At 34.5% G+C, this 9224-nt stretch overlaps 1 pseudogene across 1 annotated transcript; it reads left to right on the top strand.

The window, feature by feature from the left end:
* The first annotated feature begins 7214 nt into the window (after positions 1–7214).
* LOC308640024 (large ribosomal subunit protein eL24-like) lies at positions 7215–7651 on the top strand (annotated as a pseudogene). Its single transcript has one exon. The product of its transcript is annotated as a large ribosomal subunit protein eL24-like (transcript).
* Positions 7652–9224: the final 1573 nt, after the last annotated feature.

The raw sequence follows: 9224 nt of genomic DNA, 5'->3' as shown, positions 1-9224 counted from the left end.
ATAGTTTGTGACTTTTTTAAAGGATAAATGTGTATTTAAGACAAATTTAATAAGGCTATCAGGTAGGGCAACAATGGCTGCTATAGGATAATCAGAGTACCAGAAAGGCAATAAAAACTGCAAGTACAACAAGAGAGCAGAGTAGGTACCAATCACTCTGCATGCTGGCTTCAGGGCTGCAAATCCAGAGCATCTCCCATGCACATGTCCTAAGCTTGGCTGAAGGGAAATCCCCAATGCTACCTTCACTACTATAGTTGGATAAAATCCAAAGAGGAAAAAAGTATAGAATTAAAATGGTGCTTTTCTTTTCTTTTTTTTTTTTAATTCTTCTATTTGGATTGGCATTACTTGCACTCAGTAAAGACCCAGATAATTTTTAGAAATATTGTTTTATACCTTAATCCAGGCCCCAGGTACTGCCCCATTGCAACATAATATGGAATCCCCCTGAATTTCTGTCTTTGTCTAATTTCAATAGCTTTCCTGAGGTATAATAGATATGAACAATTGCATATATTTAATGTATCCAATGACTTTTAAAAGTTTCCTTGTGTCACCTGTTTTAGCTTTGCTTTTAGAGTATGAATACTTTATATGAGATGTACTTTCTTAATCAATTTTCAGATGCATAATGGAGAATTGGTGACCTTAGGCACTGTGACACAGCAGATATCAAGGACTAAATTATATTGTATAATTGGAACTTCATACCAAGTAAATGATTATCCACTTCTGCTTCCCCCCAGCTCAAGGTAATGACTATTCTAAGCTCTTCTATGACTTTGTGACTACTTTACATATCTCGTGTAAGGAGAATCACACAGTCTTACTTTCATATTATACTAATTTCTTTTAGTATAAGGTCTTCCAAGTTTGATTAAGCTATTTAAAAGAAAAGTAAATTTCTCTCATCTCTCTTTGGCTTCACTCAGCCTTCAGCTGACATTGCCTCACATTCAGTCAAAGGCCCTTGCCTCCCAAGACCTGTTGTCTCCAACTGGCAACATTATACAGCGACCTCCCTGCTTCCTTGAAAAGCTCTCTTGCCTTGTACGGTTCTTCCTTACTGCCTGCCCCCTAGGACTTCAACAGACTTCTGCATTCCACTTGGTGCCCTCAGTGTCTAGCACTCACTTGCAAAGCCCCAAACAACTTGTTTACCCATCTTTACCCTCAAGAAGCCTGCCAAACTGAAATCTTTTGATGTATTTCTCCCAAGGATTTGGGCCCTTTTTCCTTGTTAAGTTCCAGTTGCTATCAGGGCTGAAAGACCCACCAGGAGCCCTGCTTTTAAAACTATATTCTGCCCATTGTCTTTTGTTTCTTACTGATTATATTCAGACTTTTTTTATTTTCCCAGTTGGTTCACACCTCCAAGAAGAAATCTACTCTATTGGGCTGATGGAAACTCCGGCACAGCTTTACTCTGTTGAATATGATGTTGGCCTTGTGTTTGTCATATATAGGATATAGCCTTTAAAATGTTGAGGCAAGTCCTCTCTATCCCTATTTTCTATAGTGTTTTCAACATGAACTGGCATTGAACTTTTTCAAATGTATTTTCTTCATTTAATAGAATAGTCCTGTTATTCCTGCTCTAACTCATGTGAATTACATTTATTAATTTGCATATGTTAACCAACCTTGCATCCCTGTGTTAAAACACACCCTAGATCATGGTGTACTATATTTTAATGTAAGCAGTCTGCCAATATTTTATTAAGGATATTTTGCATCAATGTTCATCAGGGATGTTGGTCTGAAGTTTTCTTTTTTGATTTGTCTTTGGTTTTGGTATCAGAATGTTACTGGCTTTATAGAATGAACTTGGCAGTGTTTCCTACTTTTCTATGTCATAGAGTAACTTGAGAATTTGCATTACATCTTCCTTTAAAGGTCTGGTTGAGCTCAGCTGAGAATTGATCTGGGCCTATGTTTTCCTTGTTGGAATCTTTTTAGTTGTTACTCAATTTCATTTCTTCATGTTGGGCTGTTTACATTTTCTATTTCCTCATAGTACAATTGGGATTGGTCATATGTGTCTAGAAATTTGTCAGTATCTTCAAAAATTTCTAGTTTACTAAGGAATGTGTTTTCAGTGATCGCTGGATTTCAAAAGTGTTTGTTGGGATATATCTTTTGCAATTCTAATTGTGTTGACTTGGGTCTTCTCACTTTTTTGGTTACTATTGCTAAGGCTTTGTTGCTTCTGTTTGTCTTTTCAAAGAACCAATGCTTTTTTTCACTGATCCCTTGTATTTTTTTATTCTCAATTTCATTATTTTGTTTCTGATTATAGTTATTTTCTATTTTCTACCTATTTTGGAATAGTACCTCCCATAGCCTTGAAATGCAATGTTATATTATTTATTTGTTATCTTTCTATTATTTTAATGTAGGAATTTAATGCTGCGAATTTTCATCTTAGAACTCCTTTCATACTGTGCCAGTGATTTTGATGTGTGATCTCTATGCTCATTTATTTCTAAGAATTTTTTTTCTCCTCTGATTTCTTCTATGATCCCTTCCTTCTTTAGAAGTGTGATATTTAATCTTCAGGTGTTAAATTCATTTCTTTTTTTTTTGATATTGTTGTTTATTTCTGATTTTATTTCATTATGACCTGATAGACTGCTGTTAGGAATCATCTCTATACTTTTGTATTTGCTGAGATTAACTTTGTGCCATAAAATATGACTTATTCAGGAGAAAGTCCACTGTGGCACTGAAAAGAAAATGCATTCAGTTGTCTGTGGATGAAATGTTCTACAGCTGTCTGTTAGGTCCTGTAGATTAATAGTGCTTTTTAGTTCTGAAGAATTTTTCCATAATTTATGCATACTTGTCCTGTCAAATGGTGAAAGAGGTGTGTTGAAATCACTGAGTATTATTGTGTTTTGATCAATTCAGTTTTTTATATTGAGAAGGGATTGATACAGACAGACCTTTGTAGCATAAATATGTACAATCACATCTTGTTGGATTATTCCCATAACCAGTGTAAAGTGACTTTGTCTTTTCTGATTATTTTGACTTGAAGTCTACTTTTCTTTTGTTATAAGAGAAGCTACCCCTGCTTGTTTTCAGTTTCCATTTTCCATACTTTCACCTTAAGTCTATAAAATGAGTCTTATTGTGAATAATACACTGTTAAGTCTTGTTTTTAATCTAATCTGTTAAACTATAATTTTGATTTTGAGAATTTAGATCATTTTTATTTAAGAATTTTTATTTCCTGCCATTTTAATTTATTTCTATTGCTTAATTCAGACTTGATTCTCCTTTAATTTACTACTCTTCTATTGTGATTCATCACCATGCTGGTTTCCATTTTTATTTTTTATTATTCTGCATGGAATATTTCATTGATTATGTTTTGTATTGTAGGCTCAATGGTTATGAATTATTTCCATTTCTGTTTTCCATAAAAGTTTTTAATTTCATCTTCAATACTGAAGGATAATAAGAATCTTGTTTGGACCACATTTTCTTTCAGAACTTGGTATATATTATTCAAAGCTACTTCTGGCTTTTAGGGTCTGGGTTGAAAATATATTGAAATCCAAAAAGATATACTTGTAAATGTGACTTGATATTTTTCTCTTGCAGCATTTATAATTCTATTCTTATTCTGTATATCATAGATTTTCATTATGTTTATTTTTTAAAAAGCTGTTCTAATTAGTTATACATGGCAATAGAATGCACTTTGATACATCAGACCTAAAAGGAGTATAAACTCTTATTCTTCTGGTTGTACATGATGTAGAATCACACTGACAATGTGCTCATACATGCACACAGGGTAATAATGTCAGGTTCATTCTACTGTCCTTTCTATCTGTATACACTTTCCCCTTCCTTCACTTCCCTCTGCTGAATCCAAAGTAACTTTATTCTTCGGAACCTCCCACCCCCTTAGTGAATTAGCATCTGAATATCAGAGAAAATGTTCAAGATTTGGATTAGGGGGATTGACTTATTTTGCTTAGCATGATATTCTCCAGCTCCATCCATTTATCTGCAAATGACATCATTTCATTCTTCTTTAAGGCTGAAATAATATTCCTTTGTGTATATACACCACATTTTCCTTATCTATTCATCTTTTGAAGGACACCTAGATTGAATCCATAGTTTATCTATTGTGAGTTGAGCTTTTATATACATTGATGTGGCTGTGTTACTGTACTATGCTGATTTTAAGTCCTTTGGATATAAACCAAGGAAATAAATAGCTGGGACAAATGGTGGTTCCATTCCAAGATTTATGAGGAGTCTCCAAAGCACTTTCCATAATGGTTGCAACAATTTGCAGTCCCACCAGCAATGTTTGAGTGCATCCTTTTCGCCACATTCTCACCAACATTTATTGTTGCTAGTATTCTTGATAATTACCATTATTACTGAATTGAGGTGAAATCTTAGAGTAGTTTTGATTTGCCTTTATCTGATTGCTAGAGATATTAAACTTTGTTTCATATTTATTGATCCATTGTATTTCCTCTGTGAAGTATCTGTTCAGTACCTTAGTCCATTTATTGATTGTGTTATATATATATATATATATATATATTTGCATATTTGGGGGTTCTATATTTCTCTTGTGTTTGGATTTCCATTTCATTCTTAAATCTTGGAAAATTTTCTGATACTATTTTATTGAAAATATTGTGCATTCCTTTCATTTCTTTTTTAAAGCCTTCATCTATACCAACAATTCTAATATTTGGTTTCTTAAAGTCACTCCATATTTCTTGAATATTCTTGTCATGGTCTGTTAATATCTTTTCTTTATTTATTATTGACTTATTTTCAAGATTATATACTTTTCATTCAATGTCTGAGAATCTTTCTTCAAAGAGAATTAATATAATGATGTATTCCATTTAATTGTAACATAATTTATTGAATCATTCATTTCTAATATTTCTTTAAATTCTTTTTTTTAGAATCTCTATATTTTTTGAAATAATTTTTCACTTCCTATACTTTCTAAGTTCATTCCTTACACCTTCGTTTAGCTCAATGAATATTGAAATTATATTATTATTTCTATATTTTTTCCTCTAACATTTTCTCCACTGTGGTGGCTAGGAGAATAGTTGTCAAAGTGCTGTGGGCAATTTGGTATGATTTTTCCCACAGATTTTTCAAACTGCTTGAATGTCTACCAATCTACTGTGATGATTATTACACCTACTTTTATGCAAGAAACTATTTAGTGAGCTTGCTTTTCGTCAAGAGTTCTGGGGGGCTGGGCAAATATACAAGTATTCATATTACTCATTGTGTCTCTTTGGCTATTCCCAGTATCAGCACCACTTTGAGAGAAAATATTAAACCCTATTTATCACAATCACTTCAGAGTAAATCCATGTAGTCCTAGGAAAAGTAAAAAACAAACAAACAAACAAACAACTCCAACTGTTTATAATGTTTCTCTAATCCAGGAAACAAATATAGCAATGTTCTGGAGTCGGCTGAGAAACTAAATACTAAAATTACTGTAGCATATTTTGTAGGGCAAAAAATGGAAGGAGAGAAAAATTTGAGCAAAAGAGAAAGAGAATGAAAATAAAATATATAAGAGAGAAATATAAACCATGGAGAAAAGAAGTAAAAGATGAAAATGGGTTGATGGGTATGGTTTGATGCAATAGCAGGTAATGAAAGAGGTAAAAGAGGAGCCATGGGGAGCAAGGGTAAACCTAAGTTTGGAAAACAAAGAGGGAAAAAAGGATTTCAATTAATGCTTTAAAACTATAAAATAAATACAATCAGTTTGTTTTAGGATGTAATATTGAAAGCTAGGTGAATAACTATTGAATCAAAGTGAACAATAACATGTATTTTCAAAATTGATATTGGAGCTATTTATAGTGGTCCATGCTGAGGTGCAGAAAAATTCTAATTGAAATTTCTGGGTTTGCATTTCATCAGCATTTGGGACCTTGAGCAGATGCCCATCACTATTCAGCTTTGTATTCTCCTAAAGTACTCAGTGATAGGAGCTATTTCTTGGGTGGATATGGATTTCTCACCAGTTGGTTCTTGTTTATCAGTCCAGGGACCTGATGTTGCATGCTCAGAGAGTGCTTTGTTGTGCCTTCTTGGGATCTTTAGTGGGTGCAGGAGCACATGATGCATGGCTCTGGGCTCTCATTCTAATGTTGCAGTATGCTATGCTTTAACTCCTCTCTGGAGGGTCTTCTTTAAAGTGGCATGTTCCCTGGTTGCTGTCTTCAACCATGGGACCTGTGAGGGTTTATAAAAGAGAAAGAATGAGTATGGACTCTCTTTTATGACAACTGGATACATGATGGCAAACCTATGACCAACATGAAAACATTAATCCATAAATAAGGACATGAACAATCACCTCTCACTTTAATCCACTACCCAGAACTGCAGCATTGAAGATAGAGCTACCAATACATGGATTTGAGAGATATACTCAAACCATAGCCAACTGTGTGTCACAGTACACTCAGAATCATCATAAAACCATACAGTAGAATCCTAGATTTGTATTATTTCTGATGTAAAAATATGGGATGGCAAATTCTTTTCATATTTTGTAAGGTAGTTGTGGGTCCACATTAATATTACCAGTTCCCTCCACTTGGAGAAATTACTTATTTGGCAAATTTAAGCAGAATTAGGTTGAAGGCAATTAATAGGAGCCCCTTTCATAGAGTGTGAATTTTTTAAGGCTTGAGGATTTAAGGGATTTTCTGGTTACTAGCACATGCACCACAGCCAGATCTAGTGTTCATCAGTCTTTGCTTTCCTTCTTTCCTTTGCTTACCACTTTTATTTCGGCTTTCTTTCTGCTTTAACATTCTACATTACTTTCCACTTTACTATTTGGTCTCCTAATTTTATATCTCTTCTGGGAGCAGTCATGATTATCTGTTTCCTTAATTCAATGGTTTCAAACTAAAAATCAGGAGAATTCATTTGCCATTACTTAATTTTTTTCCCCCACACAACTACTCTATTCTAAAACTAATGACTAGACAGTAAAATAATGAGCAGCTCTGTAAACACGTGTGATGTAGAAAACTTCCCATAATAAAGCTTGAAGTCCAATCTGCTTCCATCCTGGCACAGAACCCCTCTGCGACGTCCTGGGCCTGGCTAATAACTTGCTGTAAACAGCCCCCTTAATGGATTTTCACTTTTTGTTATAGAGTAGAGCTGTGAAGTTTTAGTGGATACAAGATATACCCCGGACAGGGGAGGCACTATGCCAGGACCCATGGAAAGGTTTTCCAATTTCTTAATGCAAAATGCGAATTGGCTTTCCTATCCAAGAGGAATCCTGGGCAGATAAACTGGACTGTCCTTTACAGAAGAAAGCACAAAAAGGACCAGTTGGAAGAAATTCAAAAGAAGATAACTCAACGGGCAGTCAAATTTCAGAAGGCCATCACTAGTGCATCCTTTGCGGATATCATGGCCCAGAGGAATCAGAAACCAGAAGTTAGAAAGGCTCAAACGAGAGCAAGCTATTAGGGATGTCAAGGAAGCAAAAAAGGCTAAGAAGACATCTAAAAAGACGGCAATGGCTGCTGCTAAGGCTCCCACAAAGGCAGCGCCTAAGCAAAAGATTGTGAAACCTGTGAAGGTTTCTGCTCCCTGAGTTGGTGGAAAATGCTAAATTGGCAGATGAGATTTTAAAATAAAGATGTATCTATAACTTAAAAAAAAAGAAAGAAAAAGAAAACTTTCCATAAGCTGTAACCACTGTGCAAGAATGGTCCACACTCCTTCATTCTGTGTAAAATCTCATCTCCAATGGCACCTTATTGGCCAGTACTGGATGGCATCAAGAACCCTAGCTGCAAGTGAGTTAGGGCAGTGTCCATTTCATCATTCAACTGCTACCTAGCCCTGCTTTAGGTAATTATAGGAAATTGCCGAAAACCTAGTGTTTTCTTTTTCATTCTAGCCTCTGTAAGAACTAAATAGATCTTTTTATTTAGAGATCTCCTGTTATCTAGGATTTTGTTTAAACAATAGCTATGTATATAATAATATATACAAAATCAAAAGTATTTTTGTAGAAATGGGTGAATTGGAGGTGTGATGGTGGAAAAGGAGTTGTAAGAAATGCTAAATTGTTATCTATTCAAGTATAAAAGTTGGAGATAGAATGATCATATTACTCTGAAATAAAAGTATAACAAAAAAGAACAAAGCAAAAATTATCCAAAGTAGATGCTTCCTGTCATTAGGAAGCGAAAAGCATCCTGGGGGACTATTTCTCATTAAAATTATGTAGAATTGTTTCATTCTTTCCAATTTGTGCATTGATATTATTGTTTAAATGTACCTCATTTTTTGCTTTTTAAAAGATATTTTAAGAAAATAAGTAACAAAGATACTGTAAGGACTGGTAAAACTTATTGTGGCTAGGCAGACACAGGGTTTATGAAAGCAATCATGAGAAGAAAACGTAAGAAGACCTTTAGGCCTTACTGTGTGAAACCTGTGTCAGTATATATATAAAAAAAAAAAGAAAAAAATGTTTTAAATTTACAGGCAATAGGTACCATGAAATGAGTTTATATGAATGTGTTTTAATTCCCAGGCCTCCCATCCTACCCTCCCAGAAGAGAGGCCTCAAGGCCTCAATGCTCTCTCAAGCTGGAAGCTATTGATAGAGCAAACACAATTCCCATTCTATATTAAGATAGTTGTTGTTACTAACTATATTTAGGTGATAAGGGATGGAGAATGTAAAAATAAAACTTTAAAAAAATATTACTGCAACCAATGGAAGTAACAGGCTTTGGGAATTCTCCTGGGAAGACCCCACATGGTATCTTCTTTCAATTCTTTAGTCTTTGATTATGCAAGTGCTTAAAGTACTGTAAGCACAGAATCAATTATCAGTCTTTGTTAACTCAAATGCATTTTGCAAATTACAGCTGCCTACTTAAATTAAACCCCCTCTCTGGACCTGTAGAAAAAAAATGGCTGAATGATGCCCCTGAATATTCTCTTTAACTAGAGGTTCTCAAACATTAAAGCACATAAGAATCAATTGAGCATCTTATTTAACATGCAAATTGCAGAATTGCAGAGCCCAGTCTCAAGAGATTCTAATTCAGTAATTCTACTCTCATACTCAGGACTCAATCAGTCTCTCCCTCTCTCTTCTCTCTTCTCTCCCCTCTGCACAGCCCACTAAACTTTCCAAGGGAATTGAG

Source organism: Spermophilus citellus, assembly GCF_964194105.1.
Source record: "Spermophilus citellus genome assembly, contig: SCAFFOLD_608, whole genome shotgun sequence".
NCBI classification, from domain to species: domain Eukaryota; kingdom Metazoa; phylum Chordata; class Mammalia; order Rodentia; family Sciuridae; genus Spermophilus; species Spermophilus citellus.
Note: the sequence above shows the minus strand (reverse complement) of the source record. Positions and strands in the feature narration are given on the sequence as shown.